Genomic DNA, 24,055 nt, shown 5'->3' with positions numbered 1-24,055 from the left:
GTAAACAATAATGCATATACTTTGCTTGCCTGAGTCCCAGGCAAACACAGGGGTGGTTTACCACACTGTTTAAGGATAAATGGAAGGTCTGAGGAAGAGTGGGGCTCTGGCAGGGTTGTCAGGGAGGCAGATGGTTGTGTTTCCTCAGAAAGGAAATTCTGGAAAAGAAAACAGGGCTGGTGAGGGTATTTCACTTCCACAAAAAATTCCTCTTCCTGGAAATATTCAACCCTTTTGAAGCCCTGCCCTGTGGCCTGTCCCAGTAAAAGATTGCTAGCTGTTTGGTATTTTTCCAAGATTATGGAAGACTTTTTTTTTTTTTTTTTTTTTTTTTTTTTTTTTTTTTTTTTTTGTATGAGTAGTAGTGTGCCATATAGAACTTTGCTTGAATGCTCTAATCCCTGTAGAAACAGAATTTTTAAATAAAGGAAAGCATCATATAACCAAGAAAACACTTGATGTAATAAAAAGTAATGACTTTGAGATTCATGAGGGTAGAAAGAATTATTAGACAGGAGAGAGACCATGCCAGAATCACAGAAGGAAACCAGGGAGGAAATAGCAAAAACACAGCAATTATCTCTCCAACAATTTTAGGTGAAGTCCATATGTTTTGTGAGATGTGGTGAAAACAGAAGCTGCAGGATAGAGGTTAAAAAAAAAGACTGGGTGATTTTCATTAAAGTTACAGTAGTAGTGTAGATTTCCTGTTGAATCACAGTCTTTGTGTCTTTTACAAAAGCTGATCAATTAGACCATGATATAGCAGAAAAATATGTCAGAGGTACATCAGCCTTGCAGGGTTTATAACTTCATCTGACAGAAAAAACATGTATGCATTTATACTTTAATTAGCAGGGGACAATCACATCAAGTACAGGGAGCTATGCCAATTTACATTAGAAGAGGAATTAATCTTTAATATTTTGGATAATCACACTTGAATGCAAATTTATAAATATTTTTAGCAGTCTGTAATACAGTTGCATTGTTTCATACAGTAAATTAAATAAACAAGTAATGTAATTCAAAGCTTATTATGAGGGCTTGTATCCTGGTAACTGGGTCTGAAAATAAAAGGCAGCTATTATGCAAATGTAACACACCCTTGAATTAATTACATATTTTAGATGATTAATCTAACCCATATTTTATGTTGGTTGCTCCACTCTTTTTTGTTCCTATTAGTAATCAGAAAGGTTTATATTATGAACAAGCTTGACGATCCCTAGACTTACCCTAACATACTGCATTATGTCTCCACAAAGATGTCTCAACCCCGTGTACATAGAGGTAAAAATTGCAAAATGAGTTCCTGGGTTCTTGCAGTTTTATATTTCACTTAAATGCAATGATTATGCGCTGTTAATACAGATCTTTTCAACATTGACCTTTTTAGGATGTAAATAAATCATCTCCACGCACAGTGCAAATCAACAGGAGACAGGGTGATTGATTCAGGAGATATTCACTTGAAAACTTAAAGTAAATGATTTTATGAAAAACTTTGCAGATATAGCATAGTCCAATCTAATGTGTAAGATGTGTTCATGAAGCATGCAGTTGCAGTGCTGTAGTCTCTGCCTACCCATCATGTCTATAGCCAAGTGGTTATTCACTGTTTCTGTGGTCGATAGAGCATTTCTATTTGAAAAGAAAAGCAGTAAAGGCAGACGACTAACAGTCCAAACTAGATAATAAATAAATGCCTCAGATTTATGGACTGTGTCATAACTGATGAGGTGTGATCCTTTCAGAAACCAGATATTTCCATGATGAAGCACAGAAATAACACAAACAGGAATTCCTTGTCAATAATTTATTGCAAAAAATGTCTCCTAGTATGCAGATCCTTGGATTCTTGTAGTCATGAAACCTTTACTTCTCGTACGGAAGAAAGGCTTAAACTTTTAGAAATGGGATTTGCACATCAAGGAGACAGATTCAACTTCAGCTGGTTTATTATTGTGGGGTAGGACAGAAAAATCTCACTTGAGTTTTTTCAGGGTCTCAGTTTTCTTTTCCCTATGAGTTCTTGCCTCTGACCATTTTGAGAACATTTGGAATCAGTGGGTTCCACTGCTGGAGAACATACTTGTGAGGATAAGCGTGCATGGAGAGAACGGGTTCTGCATGTATTTTAGGGGAATAAGGAGACAACATAGCAGAAACATCCAAGTTCCCGATATTTGCTGATCACAAATATCAGCTCTTAAAAGAACAAAAACAAAAACAAGAGGAGGTCCTGTCTTTCAATTGCACGAGCTCCAAACCTTGTCAGTAGCTGCTCGAGATGGCAGCTGCCAATGCTGCTGTTGTCAATCAGTTCTTTGTTGGAGCTCAGGTTTCGGTCAGAAACATCACCTGAAGGTGACACAAAGGTCAGTCCTCTGTGCTGGCAAAGTGTGGCTGTTGCTAGGCATACAAGATAAAATAATTGTATTCATTCTTCCTGGTAAGGTGAAGGGAAATCCCAGTTACACTATGTTCCCTGCCCGGTGGGACATCACGGTGTCAGTCTCTGACCTTGAACATGAAAGGCCTTGCATTTCTGGCAGCAATGATGCACTGAAGGCAACATGGCTTATCCTCTTTTGCTGCTAACACCTTATGCCTCTCATTTTGTCAGGAATAAAAATGGCAAGTTTGAATTTCATCATGCAGTACTAAAGAAAACAAAGAACTATTCATAGAAGTGCAGTCACAAATGGATTTGAATGCAAAAGCTTTTAATATATTTTATTTTAGTTTGTTAATAATTGTATGGCGAACCCTTCTCTGAAATTAGAAAAACGATATATAATATGCATTTAATTAGAACATTTTATAATACCGCTTGTATGAATGAATAGCTTTGGACAAAATACAGTTGAGTTGTTCTTAATTTGGTCACTGGAGAACTGCCATTTTTTTTTTTCCACTAACAACAATAGAAAGAGTGAAAAGAATTATTACAAAAGTGGCTGTCCCAGAATCTCAGCTATCGCTAAGCAGCTCTCAGAACAGCCTGGGAATGACAGTGTGTGGGCATATAAATATAGACTTTTCACTCCTGTGGATGTCTGTGTCAGGATGGTTCTCCATATTTTCCAACATCTATTTTTCTTGTAGCAGTTAGTAAATGTTTAAGTCCATCAAAATACTGAAAAAAGATGAAGGCAAGAAACCTGGACTGAACTAAAACCAAATGAAAATAGTGGGGTTTTTTAAGCATTGGCAAGTGGGCTGTAAAATTTTTATGCTTATCTAGGACAATGAGTACCTGTAATGGGTTGCCTGTGTATTTTGAATAGTTTACAAAGGAATGCTGTACTAAAATGAAAGCAGCAAAACCAAAAATATCCAGGAAAAAAAAAATAAAAAAAGAGCGCACTGTATGGTATGTGAGACAAATCCTTCTTACTGTATCAGGATGCATGGTAAAGTCAGATATTATCCCACTTGTATTGTGTACTCCTAAAAGGTATAGAATTGCAAGATAATACAGGTTTCTAAATTATAGTCCTCTAAATTAGCTGTGTTGAAATACATTAAACTAGATGAACCCTTCATGATAAATATTATTTCTTATGGCAGAATATTTCTAAGCAGAATAAAGAATCCTTTCCCTGAAGGGACCTGTTCTGGTCTTCAGTATCAAAAGACACCATGCACATTTAAAGACAGACCTTGGCAGCTTTTGTAGTCACAAAAGACTGCATAGCTTGGGGACATGGTGCTGACAATGCTAATCTTGGAAATATAACTAATAAAGTGCTTGTTTTCAGCATTTTGTAGGATTACTGTGCTCTCTTGAGACCTGCAGGTGTGTTCCATTAATGTTTTCAGAAACTCAGTTAATCCCATGTCTAATCTCACATCCACAGAAGCAGCAAAATGGCTGAAAAAGAAATTGCATAATTCACCAGTCTTTGCCAGAGATAAGCACCCTTATTCTCTCTGTTGTGGTGACTTGATGCCAGTGTTACTTCCATGTAATTCCCTGTACCTGGAATACTGGTTTGGCAGAATACATGAGCAGGTCCAAGGGGGGATGTTTGCAGGAACTTGTGCATTTGCTGTATTATTCTTACATTGAAAGTAAGAAGTCTGCTTCAATCTTGTCCCCTCCAAGAACTAGGGAAGCTGGAAATGCCTCAACTGAGCAGCAAAGAATGTGTTTACCATTGCACACAGTTAATGCTGTCATGTCAAGTAACTCCAAGCAAATCATTATAACTGGCTAAACCAGTGTTTCTTTTCACTGGGAACTCTATTTCAAATTATTTACTCAGAAAGAGAAAGCTTTTCTAATGAAGAAAAAAATTGACATCACACTGTTGAGTTTACCTGGAATAAGCAAATTAAAGTGCAGCAGTAATCCCAGTGAATGAAACAGGTTGCTGTTCTGGTTAGCAGTCTTTGAAAAATTTCACTTCACTGCTTCTTCTCACTGTTAGAATCTGGGCACTGAAATGAAAACTGAAAACAGTCTGTAGCCCTTCTCCCTCCTGTTTTGGAAAAATACCTGGTGAATCATTAAACAGAATATTTCATCCCTTTACCCTTGAGAAGCTGAATATTTTTAAGAAGCCAAGACTGGTGTATGTTGTATATCTAAGCAATTTTATGTTACCTTGTTATTTTTATGGGTTTAAATGTAATTTCAAAAATGCAAGAAAGAAAAAAAGCACTATGAGTGAGTAATCTGTTTTAGAACAAGAAAGAAGAAAGAAGGAGAAGGAGAAGGAGAAGGAGGAGGAGGAGGAGGAGGAGGAGGAGGAGGAGGAGGAGGAGGAGGAGGAGGAGGACAGGAAGGATTCATCAGACATACATTGAATGTCCTACAGTTGTCCAACATCACTGAGGGAATAATTTTTCTTTGAGCAAGCCACAAAAAGTTCTGCCCTTATCTAAGCATCCTACTGCCACACTGCTAGGCTGCCAGCAATATAAACATTGGTCTTCTTCCCATTGTCTCGTACTGACTGGATAACATTTATTTTGTCTTATCAAGCTGGCATGAATGCAAGATGCTAGCCACGTTACCTTATGTTGTTTTCCACTTCAACCAACCTTTAAATTTCTCTCGCCTTTTAGAATTCAAAAAGTAGAAATAAATAAATAAATATCTCTTATGAAATAAGTTTTTTTAAAGTGACTGCAAACTTTTCCCAAATTTTGCAAGCAAAGGGCGAATATTGTGCATGACCTCTCTGTGTGGTTACCTCCATATTAATGAGATACAACATAAAAATTATTGCAATCTTTTCCAGATAGCCTCTGACTCTTGAATACACAGAACGTTGCCCACAGCTAGAGTTGTCAATGCAAATGTTAATGTTAGCTATTGAATAGCACTAAGAAGCAGAAGACTGTTTATAGCTATTGAGAAAGCACGTGAACAGAGTTTGAAGATAAAAGAACAGTCCCAGGATCTGGAAAAAAAGACCCATTAATCTGTAACAGCGAGTGGGAGGTCTAAATGAAGAAGTGTTGGACAGACTCAGATGCTCATGTGTGCTACCCTGTCTAGTAGTACAGAACAAATAAAAAGGTATCAAAATTGCTGTATTCAGGTCTGTCAGCACTGGAATTATCTTTTTAACTGAGGACAATATGAATCACCATGCTAGATCCCAACAAATGTTCATCTAATTCCATGCTTCCAGAAGTGACTAGCTTCTCTCTGGTTGGCCATAATCCCCCTTCTAATCCTCCTGGTTTTGCCTTAGTGGTCTGTTCATATCTGTATGATAAAAAAATCTAATTTTTTTAATGTAAAGCACATGTTTTGGTGGAACCTGAATTTTCTTGGATATGAGCAGTACTGAGAGGAGAAAGCAGGCATGCAGAGAAAGAAGTAATCCCTTTATGGAACAAATTGGAGGTAGTTAGTGATTTTTATGATTCTTGAAAATATGATTAAATGCATAGAATTAGGTCAATATTGCAACGTATGTCATGTGTTATATGACATTTTTCAATGAATCAGAAGTAGTGTGCACTGAAATTTGGAGCTAAAAACCATTTTGCACACACAACTTTTAACTATATCGTAAATTCTCCAAGACAACTTGCTTAACACCAACTTAAGTATTGCCTTGGAAGTTGTGTTCTCTTTTGAATCTTTTTTTTTCTCCTTTGGACTTTCGTATACTTGATTCATGTCTTCAGATCACCTTAAGCCTTGTCCTGCGTTGCTCTGTTTATATGCCATAACTCAAAACAGTGTTCTGGGTTTCTGAAGTCAGTTGACACAACTTTTGTAAATTTTCCTTCCAGTGCAAAATGAGTCTGCTTCCAAAACATGGAGTTTTTTCACAGCTGTGTAAACAGAGAACTTAGGAAAAGCTTATATCTCATTTCCAATTTGCCTGTAACTGCTGATATCTGTATTGAGTTGTTGTGTTAACGTACAGGCTAATATTAAAAAATCCACAAAATTGCTAATTTTCTGTTCAGCAGAATGAAGCAACATGATTTGAAAATTCCATCACCAGAGAAGCTAGCAAAATCAATGGTGCTACAGTGTCTCAAAGCTTCAAAGCATTAATAAAAATAGCTATCTTTGTGTTAACACCCTATAGTCAGCAAACTCATGTTCCCCCAATGAGTTTGGCAGTAGGCCTGAAGACTCGAGGTCTTACCTGGAAGTCAAGAGCTTTGGATTTCATTATGTCTTATTCTGCATCTTTGAGATTCTCCTGGGGAAATCACTTTTTCTGTGTGCTTTGGTTTCCCGTCCGTGAAATGACCTTTGCGGAGCACCGTGAAGTCGGTGGTTTCCCAGTGCGATACAGCGCTGTGTTATCAGAGCAGCAAGCAAAGCTCTCCAACATCGATTCCTGGCTTCCTGTAAATGGGATGTGAGGGCTGGAAACATTGACAGCTGGTGAATACCACACACAGCTCTTCACACACAGCTGTGGCATTCTGTTGAAGCCAGTCACTAGAAGTCTATACCACGTCTGGTGTTCAATCCTGTCAACACCTACAAATAAAGACTTGCAGCCCAAACAGTTTCATCTGGAGGAAGAAAAAAAAAAAAAAAAAAAAAAAAAAAAAAAAGAGGGAAGTATTTGCTCACAGAGTTTCTCTTTAAGTAAATGTCAGACAAGTCAACATGTCAGACATGTCTCTCAGGTACTCTTAATTTCACGGGGGCAGACAAGCTCATTTGTATCTGAGAAATAAAAATTTGACTATGGAGGACCTAGTAGTATTTGCTGTAGCTGGTGGCCAACAGGAAGAGAAAAATTTGTCTTGAAATAAACTTCATTGCGGGTTTATGAATTTTTGAAGCATTTTTAAACCTTCATATTTGTGCTGGGTTATTGTTATGAAAAAGGGTAGTTAGAGGTGTGGTATCAGGTTAAGACATTGAAGAACTGGACAGTATTTTGAATTTTTCACTACTTTGACTATAATTTTTATTATATATTCTCGCTCCATGTCTCAGTTTACTAAATAAGATTTATAATCCTGTTTTGCTTGTAATGTCAGATCTAAAGGTTAAAAATAACAGGAGAGAAGATCTGTATATTACTGTTATTTTATAAACACTAAGATAGTAATAATAATGAAAGGTATTTCAAGTACATTCCCTCCCTTGTACTATCGAATAAAAAAGATTTAGCTTTGAAACAAAACAAACCAAAAAAAACCAACAAAACAACCCTGTTCTGTTCATTTGAATACAGAGACCTCTATTTTCATTGATTTGTAAAAACCGAAATTTATAACATGCCTGGCCCGTGCTTAAGAAGATAAACCCTCACAAATATTGTAAAGAAATTGATAGAATAATCTGGTAGACATACTTCAAATGAAGGTCAAATACCTTTTTCTTTTGCAGAAGCAAATTAATATGACTCCAGATACACGCTGAGGGGTAGATGGTTGACCTCATTTCACCAAGGGATACATTTCCAAATGTAGCCAAAACAGTACTTGGGTTTCCTTGAAGAAATAAACTCTGAGGAGATTATACAGCAAGGCAGGATATAGCTTGCAGGGAGAGATCTTGAGGGAGAGACCCCAAAGAACTACAGAAGCAAAAGTAATTTTTAGAGGAGATATTGAGAGTACATTTTATGGGGTTATTTGATACACAAGTTTTGGTTCATTTTCAATGCTTCCAACGGAATCTTTTTAGATTTACCACAGACAGTTGGTAGCTTAAATCTGATTGCTTAGTTTTCTCATTTAAAGCTGCTTTTTTCTCTAAAGAAACTAAAACTGTGACAGAAACAAAATTGGCATTCAGCTTTTCAGTAAGTAAAGGCATCTGCAATCCATAAAGGTAGCAGTGCCAATATTGGCATCCGTCTTGTTTCTAGTCTCACAGCTCTGCTGTTGAGAGCAGGGTGCATTACAGCCCTGATCTCTGACACAAAAATTGCTCCATTCCCTGGAAGAAAGGTTTGTGCTGTTATGGTGCCAGTTTTTGTTGGCAGACTACTGGTGTCAAAAGGCACACAAAATGAGCAACTAGTATGAGTTCCTCAGGAAGCCTGTAGGAAATGTCTGTGACTTGAGGGTCTTGTTAGCTCTGCCACAGCAGAGGCACTGTCTGTGACATTTTCAGCTATAACTGCACACATCCGCAGATGCATCACAGCATTCACTTTTAACAACTTCTCTTATTATTAGGTTGCAACAAGATGAGAGGTGTCAACTTTTGTATTCTAATTACACAGAGCTTCTTGAAAAGGGGAAACATCCCACAGAGTCTAGTAAAATGGAAGTAGTAGTCAAAATTTTGAACAGTGTGATTTTTCTCTGTGATACTCCATCTCCAATCCTCATTATTTTTTTTCTGTCCATAAAGGTTTTGCTCTCTGAGATTGGGCACAATGTGTATGATTTAAAAATCTCTGGATTGCTACTGATGCATTTTAATTTAATGTTTATAAACCTGGCATCATTACCACATTGCTTGGTATAATGGTTTGAATGAAGTCCATGTGCTTATTTCTTTCCAAGTGGATTCTCATGAGTTTAATGCAGCTGTAAGACAGTGCATGTCTTACACATCAGTAGGGATTATGTATTCTGGGTGTCTGAATCCGAAGGCACTGTGCAAGACATTACATGTCAAAAGCAAAGATTTCAAATAAAGTTGGTTGAATAGTCTATTCTGGAACATGTAGTTTTAGGCTATCAAAACTGCTGGATGTTGCAATCTTTGAGCAGCTGTCTCCATTGCAAGATTTGTCTCTACTACTCATATGTCCCTCTGAAATGCCTGCAGCAGTGATGACCAAGTAAAAGAACACTGCCCTATTTAGTCACATTCTCTGCCTTGTTAACTCTCTTCAGTATTTCTTCTTACACCCAATATTGTATTCTCCATGACAGCTTGTCTATGTATAGGCTTTCCTTTCATGAAATATCCTTCTGCTTTTTCCCTCCATTTTTTCCTAATCTCTTTTACTACTAAATTTGCAAATTTAAAGTTAGTGGGAGGATGCATCAGTTTAAACTTAAGAGTAGGAGCAAATGGAAAACACTAGGGAGTCTTACATTCCTGACAATATTTGCAATATGCAGGTAGCTCTCCTGTGCACAAGCTGTTTGGTGTCAGTGGCTGCATACACTCTATAGAGATGTGAGTTTTGGGAATGCACAAGGACTCTCTTGTGAATCAGTATTGACAATGATTTTTGTGACATATTGAGCTCCTTCACAGACTGAACTGGCTACAAATCTTGCTTGTCCTTGCAGCAAAAAGAAGAGTCTATTCAGAGTGAATCATTTGTGTCTGCTCAGACATGGTCAGACCACGTTGCTGTAAAGGTGGGAACAAAACGTGGAGGTGGCTGCAAGGAAAGTGCTCCATAATCACAACTTAATTCTTAGGGTCCTCTGAAGATTTTTTATTTTACCTTTCCTCTGATCAATAACATAGCTGGAGGTGTTCCATCAAGTTAGAAATATGAATGGTCAGATAATTCAACATCTCCCTAGCCTTGACAGATAATTCAACATCTCCCTAGCCTTGAACCTTAGCTTGGATTTACGGCAAAGTCCTGCTGTCATGTATCATGAGACAAGCATGTGGGAATGCAAAGATTGCTGGATGAAAGATTAAAGCAGAAATAAGGGAATTTTTTGAGAAGAGAGATCTTTTTGTATCTTAGATTTGTCTTTCAGTGGAACTTTCTGCAGGACTGAATCGATAAATCCAAGGATTTCTTTTTGAGTAAATTAAGTAATAAAAAAGTGGTAGATATATTTTGCTGTATGATTCAGGTACTTCAAATATCTTTGTGATATGCCGTACAACAGCTATTGAATTGAGCTACCTCCTCAGCTAAAAAAAAAAATAATTTTCAATTTCTTCAGAGAAAAAAAAGATACCCAGTTGTATCCTCTTAATACACATTTGCTCTAGAAATCAAATTATTTTTGATATATTTTGTAAAGCAATAATACAGCTCCATGTTGTACTAATGTTGCACAAAGAATTATTTTTCTTGAAGGATCAGTAGTATTATCTACATATATTTGGTATCTGAAGTAAAAGTTCCAAGGCAGTAAGGGAAGCTAATACTGCAAATTCAAGCCTGACATTTTTTAAGAACTTTGGGTACTGCAGACATTTTCATTAGGTCTTGAGGAATCTTGGCAACCAAGGAAAAATAAAAGAAACCTACCTCTAAAAAGTTTCTCTTTTTTTAAAATCTAGTGAAATGCCTTTTTAATTTTTTTTTCTACATAATGAATATGCTTCCTGACAAGTTCCCTGAGCTGTATAACCTTCTTACTAATCTTTGCCTCTTACATTTATACAATGCAAGAATGATTTTTAAGAAACCTGCTAGATAACCAGCATGGACATAGAGTATTCTAGATGCAGCTTTGCACTTCTGCTGACGGTGAGAACATAGTCTAAAGCACAGAAATATATACTGGTTGCTGATCTCATCATTATGAAGTTTTCATTAGCAGTAGTGGTACAGACTACAAGAAGTCTCTTAGAGTTCAATTTCTCAGAAAACTGACGCTGAAAGTGGTTTAAGTATCGTGAAATATTATTTTATATGAGAAGTCCTACTGTCCTCCAATGTCCTAAATTCTCCTTTCAGATTACCTGCCTGTATTCTGTTGTTTTCCCTGGTCTTGAGCCCTCTAAGGACTCTTCTGAGCACAGTGCCCTGGTTCAAGTACTGCCCTACAAATAGTGACATAGACTAAAAATAAATTGAGGACCAACATTAAATTGTTCCTGAATTCTGAGAGAAAAAAACCCTTCACTAAAGAGTGGATACATGTAGCTGAACAGAGGGCTTAAACATGAGAACTAGGTGGTTCAGGATCTTCATTTCAGAGAATTTCACTTTTATGATGGTCTGAGTCAGATGTAGCTTGATCTTGACAGGGATCTTTTGCTTTTTGAAATCGCTTTGGTAGTCTACATAAAAATCCTAATGCACACTGAATGTCACGGAACAGATGACACTTGCTGAGCATATCAGGAGTAAAGATGAAAGACTGGACAAAGCCAAATTCAGCTGACACTTGAACATGACTGCTGGAGACAGCTCATCTTTCAGTCTTTGTAGCAGAGAGCAGATTTCACCTGGCAGTAGATCTGAACTCAAATAAATACCTGTTCAGACTCATAAGGCTTCCTTCACTGAGGCAGGCCACAAGGCACATTGACAAGCAGTACAAAACATTCCAAATGCACCTAGCTGTGCTGCAAATATTCTGTTCAAAACTAGGAGACTGCTGGGGGTGAGAGTACTGAATTACTCAGTTCTCACTAAAGTCCAGTGATTGAAAGGGAGTATCAAAACCCTTTCATTTAGAAAACAGAGTTCACCTTTGAATGTTCTTTCTTCAAAGGAGAAAATGATAGCATTATCTTCTATGTGTTTTAAATCTCATTTTAAAAACTCTAAAATTCTTTCTTTATCCATTATCTTTAGGTTTCTCTATAGTTATTTAAAGTGTGAAAGCCTCCTGATGGAGACATACTGTTACAATTCACCTTCAATTTTGTTGAATGTCTCATTGTTCTTGGATAATGAAGCAGACAGAAAGATAGAGTGGGAAAATTTCAGATCTACCTTTTCCATAACTTTCAATTTTGTCAAACACATTTCTGCTCAGTTACATTCCAGGATATCAGTTAACAAAAGAAATTGTGATAAAACACTGAGAGTTTTTAGAGTATATTTGGATTTAACTGGAAATAATTCAGGATTTATTTTTTTTTATGCTACCAGATGGGGGGTTTAGATGTTTCGGTTATATCAGATATTATTGTAGTGTTCATAAAGAGTTTTTATTTCAAAGTTAATTTTCAACTCCTATTTTGGGTTTCAAACATACTGTGTAGAGGTTCAAGTGGAGTCCATTGTAATTCCACAGGCTATTGTGTGTTCCCTGATCTGTGAAGTGCTGGACAACCTGTAAAATGCAATCTGACAGCCTTCTGCTTACAGCCCTCTGCATCCATTCCTGGTTGCACACCTTGATGTTTTTGCATTGGACATCAATGGTCTTGTATTTGAGATATGAGTGCACTGCAGCCAGCTGGGAAAACCTCTTATCCTTCATTTTGATGTCACATCTCATCATAGCAATAAAGTTTATGTCCAATTGTGGCATCCTTGTGTTCCTTGAGGGGAAGGGAGGTATTCCATCACATCAGTTACAGTCCTGACCACTGCCCCTCGGCATCATCCAGCCTTGTGTCTCCCCCTTGCCTTGGGTTAAATGGAAAATTAAACTTGTTTGTTCTTCCCACGACAAGGATCAGCCTAGATGGATAATCAGGGCCAATGGAAAAAAATAAATTTTTTTTAATAATTCCACTGAACTACAATGATGCTGATTCGGACTTTTTCCCAAACACAGACATTTATACCAATGAAATCAAAGAAATGAGTAAGAATGCAAATTGGAAGAGTAATCTTAAAGAGGGACTCATAACGCTGTTCATATTAGCACATTGCAGTGCACTTTTTCTTCATCACAGCTGTTTTGGGAATGAAAACTTTTTACTTGTTTCAGACAGCAGTTAATTTTCTGTATTACTTTTTCAAGGGACAACTGGAGGGTAAGTTGCTACTCAACTGGCTTCTTTTTCTATCTCAAAGACTCATTGCATTACTTTACTAAGTGCTGTGCTCCAAGGCCATTTGTATTTGAGGCGAACTTTGCAGTACTGATCCTTTTCCAAACTATAAATGTTATTGCAGTTTTTGACTGCTGTGATCTAAAGTTCTTTTCCTGCAGACAAACTCGAAGTTATAAAACCCTGAGTAAGGACTCTTAGCATCTTAATAAGAAGGAATGCAACACACTCACAAGTTCCACAGAAGATTAAAAAAAAAAATATGTTTGAAAACTGGAAACAAAACAAAACCAACCATCCTTAAAGAAGTAGCACTACATTTTTTTTGGAAAGGAATCTCAAGATAAACCCCTAACAAAAAATGAGCTACTTCCAAACATTGGCCTCTCCAAAAGACTGTGGCAGAAAAAATATCCTTTATATCTCTTAATTGTTATTGTTATTAATTGTTATTGTACAGAAACCTAAACTCTCTCTAGAAACAGAAGCCTTAATTCACTTAATTCACTTAAGGAAGTGATTTCTTAAGGAGTATGACCAGGCCAGAGTATTAAAATATTCTCTGATCACCTCTCTGACTTTGTGTCACATTCAGAGCTCTTAAGAGAGTATTTTCATACTCTTTTTCTTTTAGGGAGAAGTGTCACAGGGCCTCACACTCTTCTTTCCATATTCTTGAGACAGGACTCAGCATATGGCATCATGATCTTTGTGTATCTCTCTTTGCTACCTTGCCCTTTCCCTCTTCTGACAGAACATTGGGAATGGAAGTAAAGCCTTTTTTTACTCCTCTTTCATCTTTCTGCAAACTTCTCTGCTCATCACAATCTCCAAATGTTTCTCTATGCCCCCACAGAGCTGAGTGACCACCTCTCTGCTTTCCAACCTGTTTTTATCCCCATGTCTTGCTTACAGCTTCTGAGTGTAGAAGGTGAATGGAGAAGGAGCCAGCCCAGTGCAGGGCTGTCCAGCATCCCCACTTCTTGTCTGTACCATGAGCCTGGAAACTTTTTGAGGCAGGCCTTTTAACCAGAAATATTTTGAACACTGTTGGGCTTATTTCACATTTTAATGGGAAGGATGGAGGTGGCTTTTGGGTCTTGAAGTTCATTATCACATTTCAAAAGCCCTGCTGATAGCAATAAAATTAGATTATTTCAAAGTTTTACATATTTAGGAAAGCAAATAAATTCCAACTGAGTTTTGGAATCTGCTAAGGATTACAAATATACAAATATTCAAATAAAGGAAAATGGTAAAAGACACAAAGTACACACTTTTAAAAGAAAAAGCTAAATCAGACTCATTGTAATCTAAATCATTCAGGTCTGTTTTTTTCAGATGATTGATTTACAGCCCCACATTTTTTATTCCTTTTTTTCTTGAAACAACAAATATTCTAAACAGAAGATTTGTAATACCTTGCTAGGCCATCTGGAAGGTGGTTGGCTCATGTACAAGACTGCCAAACTGCTCGTTTAAATAAATGAACCAGCTGAACAATAGTCTATTTAGAAAGATCACCTTTTTTGTTGTTTTGGGGGTTTTTGGGGTGGTTTTTTTTTTTTTTTTTTTTTGGTTTTGTTTGGTTGGTTGGTTTTTGTGGGGGTTTTGTGGGTTTTGTTGTTGTTGTTGTTTTGGGGGTTTTTGTTTTGTTTTGTTTTTTGTTTTGTTTTACTACCATTAGATCATCTTGGAAAAAAAAATGCCCCAAAAGTTCTAGAAAGACAAGCAACTGTCAAATGCAAAGAAATTGCCCAGATAGAGAAAGAAAACACAAAAAATTTAAAAAGAAAACTAGTTCTCTTTAGGCAACAAGTTCCTGTTTTTCTGAAGCACATTTAAAGGAAGATTTTTTTAATGAAATTTGAGTAGAAAATAAATATGTAAGAGAATGCTTGAAGAAAAATTAGCGTTTCTATAGTTATAGTTCGAGGTTAATACCACAATACATCAGTATGCCACTGCCATTAAATAGCACTCCAGATCTTTTCCTGGCTCTGATCCCAGCAATTAAAGCAATACTAGAATGAAATAGACAGATGATGTGCCAGAATTCTGACTGGCTTTTAAAAGGGAGGAATTTTACCCTTTGGTAAACGACAGTGATTGAAATCTCATGAAGGGCCAGAAATCAGAGAGCCTTGTGACATAGCTGAGACCATCTGAATCCTGAGGAAATATTCAAAGGGAAATTAAAAGGCAACATCTAGTACTTCAGGTCTAGGCAAAGCCCCACTCTCCTGGGTATTTGTCTTACAGATGAAGAAAGCTTTCTAATATGACATATACAGGTTTGTTGGACGAGAAAATTTGGGCAGAATCCTGCATACTTTTGGACTCATCTTGGATGCCCTCAGCCCTCTGGAAACTAGAAAAGGAATAAGATAGGAACCAAGTAAAGAGGATGAGCATTTCAGCAGGTGAGAACCTGCTGACATTTTCCCCAAGCCCATATAGGATGCAATATCATAAACACTCATGTTCATCTTGAATTATAGATGGTGTTTTTACTTTATATAAACCTCATTTATGTAAAGTACAACAACCCCCATCCTGCACTTGCCATCCCACAAAATCAGGCAGTCCTTCAGTTTTAAAAAGTCATTTAGCGGCAAAAAAGGGTCAGCCACAATGTAGCTGTGATTTAACATAACTCTTTTGTTGCTGTTTTACTTGTGTTAGATCAGGGATATCAAGCAAACAGAATCAAGCTGTTGTTTTCCTCACTGTTTTATTCTCATGAGACAGTATCCTTTGAGATAAGACCCTGACAGGTAAAATTACTTAGTATATCACCATAAATCTTCCCAGTTTTTTTTTTTTCTTCTATAACCCTCAATTATGAAGTGATGAATGCTTGCATAAGACACAGTACATTCACTTCATTTTCCAAGACTAAATTTAAGTCTCTTGGCTTGTAATATTTCACAAAGTCTGACACTTTCTTTTCAGCAAGTAGGTTAATAATCACACAATAAAACAATTTTTTATTATGAAGATATGATAATATATTGCTTTTTCCATGGAAATTATAAGTTTCTGTAGCATCTCTTCACTGACAGATATAAAATAACACTGGGCACATGCTGATTGATTTATTCCAGATTAAATCATATTTATCTCATATAGATTAGATGAAAAGGGAACTGATGTTGCTTCAGTCCATTACAGAAAACGAAATTCACAACACGTAAAGTAAAGCATCTACTTTAAAAAGTGGTGTTATTTTTATTTATAGAGAAATACAATATCACAGTGATTAAATTAATGGTTTCAAGGCAGTGATTAATAAATTGCTGGTTTCATTATACTGCTTAAGTACTAATAAGTTTCAGAGACTTTTGCAGGTCTTCTGTAAAACCTTGCCCAAATTCATATGTTAGCATGCCATGAATCTGATGATTTCTTACTGGAAAAGCCATAAATAAACTAAAGAACTGTCCTCCTGGGTGTTCTGGCTCTCTGCAGAGGTGAAAAGTTCCTCAGGAAGCCTCAGGAAGAAAACAATAATTTCAGGAAGTTCAGCCTGGTTACAAAAAGGAATCTGAGATCTTGCTTAAAATTACATGATGCCTTCTGCACACAGTTTCCCCTAAAGCACACAACCCATTCCTAGGAATGACTGACAGGAGCAATGTGTCAAGACTATCGTTATGTTTGATCTTGTCATTCAAACACGATAGATATTTTTATGATAAATAATTTTCTGCCCATAAAATCTCATCTTAGAGGACTCTTCACACTATTAAAATGATCAGATCTCAGCAAGAGGCAACCAAAAAAAAACCACCCCTATTTACAAGACAATTGTTTGTGAGGTTCAACATTTCATTGCAGTTTTTTATGCTTCTTGAAATGACCACTTGCTCTATATTTATGTATGCACAGCTCTGTTTTGCTAAATTGTCACTTGCTCTGCCCTCAGATTATGGAAATCAAATGGCACTTCTCCATCTGTTGTAAATTGCTATTTGTAGAACTTTGGGTGCACCACTATAATAACAGCATACAATTACCTCACTTTGTGCAGATTAAGATTATTATGCACTGTAACACAATATCAGTGTCTCTAATAATTATTATGTATAGAATTGTTTATGTTTGAATCTTCGGGAGTTTGCCTGTGTAAGACAGGGCCTGCCTTTCACTGTTTGTGCATTTAAGTAATGGGTTGTTGCCCTTGTTTAATAAATAAGTAAGAAGATTGTGGATGTTCTATCTAAATAACTTCTCAATAGCTTCAGAACGTTCCACTGGCTCAGTTGCTCAGTGAAGCCCTGCCACAAAAACTGCACAGCAGACGCAACCTTTGAGTGAACCCTACCCTGTGATCACTTTGTATTTTCCTACTGAGAACTTTGTAAAAACCATCCCCTGTGATGGGAACTCATCCAGGGAATGGTCATAGTGAACTTGGAGGTAAGTTTTCACTCAGCATAAGGGGTTTTTGAAAACCCCAGGGAGAGAAAGAAAGGGATATGTTTTGTAGTCACTGGATAGAACTCATCACTGGTAAAAGTGTGAAGAACTCCTTGAAAATCTGTCACATATAAATTACTTATTATTATGCACTGTAAGTAAGTGCTATGTGTAACAGTTATGCAAATGTGTCTAAGAGCAATAGGACAGTCATGAGATGTTTCCAAAGGTTTACAGAGGAGTTCCAAGCAGGAAAAAGAAAAATCAAATGTCTGTCATCTGCAGATCTGAAATTCATATAAGCAAAAATTCCAGGCTTAAAAAAAATTAAGTAGTTACCTTGTACTCAGCTAGGAGGTGATAAAAATTGTCAGTTTAAATTTAGGATTGGTCTATTGGTAGCTTAGAATATATGTTTGAGGAAGGTTTTTCAAATTCTTTTCCTTAAGTACCAACCATAGCCTGTGTATAAAAATGCACAAGAGTCTGATTGTCTGTATTTACATGTGCAGTTAATACAATTATTAAATCCATTATGTCAGTTTGCAATGAATACAGGTCTAATGATTTGTATATGTTAATAATTCTTCTTCCAAACAGAGATTTATATACACATTTTGTTTTATGACTAGAAAGCAAGCCAATGCAGTTAAACAATTTAATATCCCCTGTGCAATTAACAGCTTTTCTGATTATTTTTGCTCATGTAAAATATTCCTTTGCATACAGTTTTGTATTTGAGTCAAGATGTCCAGTATAGAATACTGGGCAGATCCTTAGCTGGTATAAATCACAGCAACTTTACTGATTTCTTGCCTTTTTATATTTTTTTCTCCCATGTCTGTGGCACAGAACTGTGGAGCCATGCTGGGATCTTTGCCTGAATTGTCTGTGCAGAAGCTTGCTAGTTTATCTCAAGGTTAGTAGTGAGGGACTGTAACTTTTTTTATTATTTCCATAGGAAGTAAAGAGGACAGTTTTTACTTCATCCAGAATAATAAAGATGAATGAGAAAATGTAACTAAAACCCCATGAAAGCTGACATATTTAATTTGCATTTTAAGGGAAATGTAGTGCTGCTTTTGATAGTGCAATCATTTAAGGATGTGCTTAACTTAGAAATTAATCAGACCTGAGAATGTGCCACAGTTTCTATACATGCTTAAATGCCTCGCTAAATCAGAAACCTCATCCTCACCACATAGTAATGTGATAAATCTAGCTTTCTTTTGTTTAGAAATCACATAAAGCCAGGTTTGGATTTATATAACTGTATTTGTTATTAATATACACTTACTGAATTCTTTATACAACTTCATGCTGTCTAGGTCTGAATTTCCTGCTTTGGATATATATTATTGCAACACTTGTGGCACCTTTTTGATTACTAGAAAAAAAATTATGTTGGAATAATGAAGAGCTGAAGAGTAACCATTTTACACACACACACTCTATCTCTCTTCCTTTTCCTCCCTTTCCTTCTCTGCTGTTGTGCTACTCATCCTAATTATTGATACATCAAGGTAAGGATTCAGTTTAGAGCCAAGCAGGATGATGCAGACTCAGTCTGTAATCAAATCCACACTACCCACTGCTGTTTTATTATTAAATGTTATTTACACCTTCATTTTCATGCATAATCTAGCTAGAAATGTTAACACATTTTATTTATCTATCTTAATATAAGATGAGAGCTTAGCAAAAGTTCAGAATTCTCTGCACAAAAGAGTACTTGGAATTACTGAACTTTGGCAGAAGTTGAGAGAATTGATAAGCTTTCTGCAAATAAACCCTGTCTTACTTTTGGTGGAAATAATGAACCATGAAAGTATCAGGATCCATTTAGCTATCCTGGCAAGTCTTCTTTCTTAGGAGGGAATATGTTCTGCTACCCTTTTCAAATCCATGAATAATTTTTTCTTAGACAAAAATTGACAAACCAAGTACCATAAGTTCAAATGGCTAATGACATTGATAAGGGACTTGAAAGAAACCTAGGGCCCTTGGTGATATATCCTTTTTTTAAAACATAATTGTATTTTTGCCAATATACTTTGGCTAGTTCTGAGGGCTGCAAATATGATGAGGTAAGATGCCTCAGTGACTGGGAATGAATTTGGTAGTGAGGAGACATGCTCTGCCGTGGGCTTTGGAGCAGGGATTCAGATGCCTCAAAGCAGTCATCTGCTGCCAGTTCTGATGTCCTGGCCTCCAGCTGCTGATGCAGAAGAGCACAGGTTTCCTGTGGCTTCTGTGTCATCATTGGCTAACTGGTGGACTTGTTTTGGACATAGTTGTGTTGCCACATACATACATGAGGCACCCCAAACCTCTCCTTCCATGTGACTCGAGCAATATTATTGTAAGTCAAACAGGGAGGTCATTATTTAGCGGATTCACAAAAACCAAAAGCTGTCCACCTCTGAGGCACTGCTAAGAAATGCTTGAACAATATGAAATACATCTTTGGACACCCTAAATAGCCAAGTCTTCTTTTAAAAATGGAACTTGCTCTGCAGGTAGATATTATATAAGATGCAAGGAAGCAGGGGCAGAGGCACAGACCCAGGCTAGTATCTCTGCAAGGCAGAATTGAACACCAGCTTACACTGGTGGGTCTCCAGAGAGCTTCACAATGCAGTGGGTACATGTTTTTGACACAGATAACTGGTTGGTGAAGAATCCTCCTCTTACAAGGAGATGTTGTGAGACTTAGGCTCTCTAAGAAATAGAAATCAGGAAAAACCTTTTCAAAATAGACTTTCAAAATTCTTATTTTCAACTATGTCTCAATTAAAGCAATTCTAGTAAGGGTCTCAAGGAGAAATTGAGAAATTGTGACTGGAAAGAATATTTTTTTTCTTCAAAGTGCAGAGGAGAGAGAGATTCCTGGTCTATGCTCATTAATCTCTATCATTGCAAGAAGCAGCTGAGGAATTATTTTCAAATGTTTTCTAATATTTAAAGTAACTTGTATTGAAAATGTGGTGGTTTTCTTCCTTCATATAAAGAGCAATGTGTTTTGCCTTTGTGACTTTTATCGTGGTTGCCCTAGATTTCTGTTATAGAAGTGAAAGGAATGATTCATGTTCTCTCCCTTTAATTTAAGCAACATGATATTTGGCCTTAATTATTCTCTTAAACCTGTTAAAAGAGAATATGTTTAGAGTTTGATAAAATTTCATATTATGATAGGCTGCAACAGCAATACAAAGCCAGAATTACGTAGAGCATGACCTTTCCTTGTATGATGTCTCCTTGTATAAAAATAAGTCTCATCAGACTGTGATTTAGATGCCAAGCCAAAGGATGGTAACTGTAATTAGAGGCTTAAAATGGCAAGTTGAAATATCCTTATGTTAAATCTAAAATGAAGCCTTAAAAAAATCAGGAAAATGTTTGATTTTTTTTCCCACTTTATTTATATAGTATCCAACCAACTTACTTCTTATTTGTCAGTTCTGCAGCATCTTATATTATGGAAATATCCTCATTAGTAGTATTCTGAGTAAAATAATTGGAGTATTATGAATTTGATTATCTTTTTTAGAATCAGGCAAATGTCTGCTGTCCATTTAAAACGTACAGGAAAAACATTCACGCAAAAAAAAAATAATAGCAGTTTAAGATTTGTTTATATGATAGGTTTGAAGACCTGGGAGAAATGCATCGATGCATCATCTTGTTTGCTGCAAGATTTTGAGGGAAACTATAGGCAGAGAATACTGTTTTGGTACAGATTGTTTAAATTTCTTACCATTTCTATGTCATCATACACTTTATTATGCATTGGTATCCTGAGTATTTCTTTGGTAGCTGCTCAATTATTGTGTGTTTTGCAATGAAATTGCTGACACAGCTTTAACAATTCAAGCTTAATTAAATTCAAATGTATGAACAGCATTCTTCTAACAATATGGATAGTCATTTCAGGAATAAATTTAGGCATTTGCCTTGGAGTAAAGAATGACTAATAACTGTAAGCTAGCAGTGGAAAAAAATAGAGGTAAAAATCTTTTTGACCATGACTGGAGAGAACAAAAATCTTGTAATCCCAGTAACAGCCCTCTGAAAGGATACTGCAAACACAGTTTAAGATATAAAAAGTTCCCTAACAAGTACAGTGTTTTGGGAATAAATGGTGAAATACAAAGAAGAAAGGGAAAAGAATTTAGTTTTCCTAAAGAACTAAAAACTCTCCAAAGCAGGGATACAAAAACAGTTTCTGACTCCCAAAGAGAGGAAGTTGCATTTTCAAACAACGCACTGAGACTTAACTGAGCAATTCTTGCTGACTTTAAAGGGATACCACATGGCTACATTTCTGAGCACAGCTTTGAAAATGCGATGCACTAATTTCTGAAAACTTCTAAAAAGGAGTCTGATTTTTTGGATTTTCTTTCACGTAAAGCATTGAGACAGTTTACATTCATCCTATATTTTTCACATTTAAGTGCTTAAAATGATTTCTCTCTGTAAACAGGCCCACCCATCAAATGATGTGAATTTTACTAGTTTCCAACTGTACACTGTTTCTTCATTTCAGTTGCCCTGGAGTCTCCATTTCCTCCTTCCCAGCCTCCAGTCTGCCTTCTGAACAAAACACATCCACAGAGAAGATGGGAATAAGAGCATTCATCCCAGCATGGTGTATCCACTGATCCTTCACCCGATTTCTTGACTTGCTGCCTTTGTAACAACATAATTGGCATATAAAGGTCAGTGTTAAGTGATACACTTTCTGATTTCTTCCTTTCTTGCCTTTTCCTTCTCCTTCCCATCCCTTGTGTTCCAAGGTTGCTTTAAAATGAAATATTTTCCTCATGACTTGTTATCTGGAGTATCAGGAAAGTAAAATAGAATTTTACCTCATATACAAGATTATTTCACCTGTGGATTGGCTATAAATGGAAGAATAAAAGTCTTTAAAAGAGAAACTATTATGAGGCTGAGACCAAAAAGGACTCATTAAGACAACTCTGCTTCCTTTTGAGAAATAGTCAATAAGTTTAGAAGCAATCAAATACTGCCAATGGAAAATCTCCCATTATTTTAATTTGTTGAAAAATCATTTTCTTATGCAAAATTATTCTGCTTCCTTTTTTGAAACTGTCACTCTCATGATTATAATTCCCCAAGTCAATGTCTGTTATTTATATCCACACTTTACTCCTGCTGAAAAGGCAAAAGCTTAGATATCTATTCAGTGTTTTCTGGAGACAGAAAGTGAAGTGAAAGAACAAAATCAGGAGTTTTACTAAGGGGGCTTATTCAAAGTAAAATTAATTTTCTGTAGATGCTTGATATCGTTTCCTCAGTATGTAAGCAAGGCTTTCTGGTCAAGAGTAAAGACAACAGAATTTTGTGAGTATAATTTCAATTTAAATTTTAATGAGTACATGTATATTAACTTTTGGCACATGTTTCTTAAGACTTTGTAGACTTTTCATTTCACTGTTGGAAAGCCAAGGTGTGCCAGACAGGCACGTGCAATTCAACCCAGCTAGGTTTGTCGTGCAAGTGAAGTTCTGGTGTAGTGAAGTGAAGTTCTCAACATCCTGCTATCTGGAAACCAAAAACTCATGCCCAAGTGGGTTCAATCCAGCATGCTCATATCCACTCTCCTTATTCTTTCATCTTCTTTCTTGCTTCTTTTCTTTCTTTTGGCACCAGAGGTGGAGTGACAGATAATCAGAAGATGAGATTGCACAGCATCTGCCCGCATTTCACACCATGAAACTCTCCCTCTTGGCCACCTGCCCCAAATATATTCTTGTTCACGTGGCTGAGGGCTTCTGCAAAATGCTAGCTTGTGAATCCAGAGTATATTGAGTACCTGAAACTGCATTCTGCCCTTCTACTGGTTGTTACAGCTTCAATAAATAGTAGTTTTAGAATAAAATTAACAGAAAACAACCAAACCAAATTTTTCTCAACAGAGAGAAAAATTTGAAGATAAAGGGAAAATGACAAATAATAAATCAGTCCTTAAATAATTTTCATCAGACAAAATACTTCTTTGAAGTTTTTACATAATTTCAGTGATGCAAAGCTAAAGACCAAATGCATTTTAGGCAAATGTGACAGAAATTTTGAGTGACCTTTTTTCTTGTGCAGCAAAGAAGAAAAATGGATGGCTGTGTTATGTTGACCCTTATTCTAGCTTGGATCAGATATGTGGACAGTGCTAGATTTCCTAATGCAGCTGACATTTAAATACTTAGGTCCCATTTCTGGTTGCAGACCTTGGAATCAACCCAATGTGGCTGGCAGCTTTTGCTTTTTAGTTTGTGCTCCAGAATTTCTTATACCTTTGCATGGCAAGGTTTTAGTTTGGGGTAGCTATAGAGGTGGTTTCTATAAGAGGATGCTGGAGACTTTCCCTATGTCTGACAGAGCCAGGACAGACCTGTCACTGGCCAAATCCATTTAGTGATGGTGGCAGCACCTCTGAGATAACAGATTTCTCTGTTAGGAGGGGAAAAAAGCTGTGTGACAGTGAGAGAAGAGTGGAAATATGCAAAAGAAACAACTCTGCAGACACCAAAGTCAGTGAAAAGG

Source organism: Sylvia atricapilla, chromosome 1 (genome assembly GCF_009819655.1).
Source record: "Sylvia atricapilla isolate bSylAtr1 chromosome 1, bSylAtr1.pri, whole genome shotgun sequence".
Lineage (NCBI taxonomy): Eukaryota > Metazoa > Chordata > Aves > Passeriformes > Sylviidae > Sylvia > Sylvia atricapilla.
Note: the sequence above shows the minus strand (reverse complement) of the source record.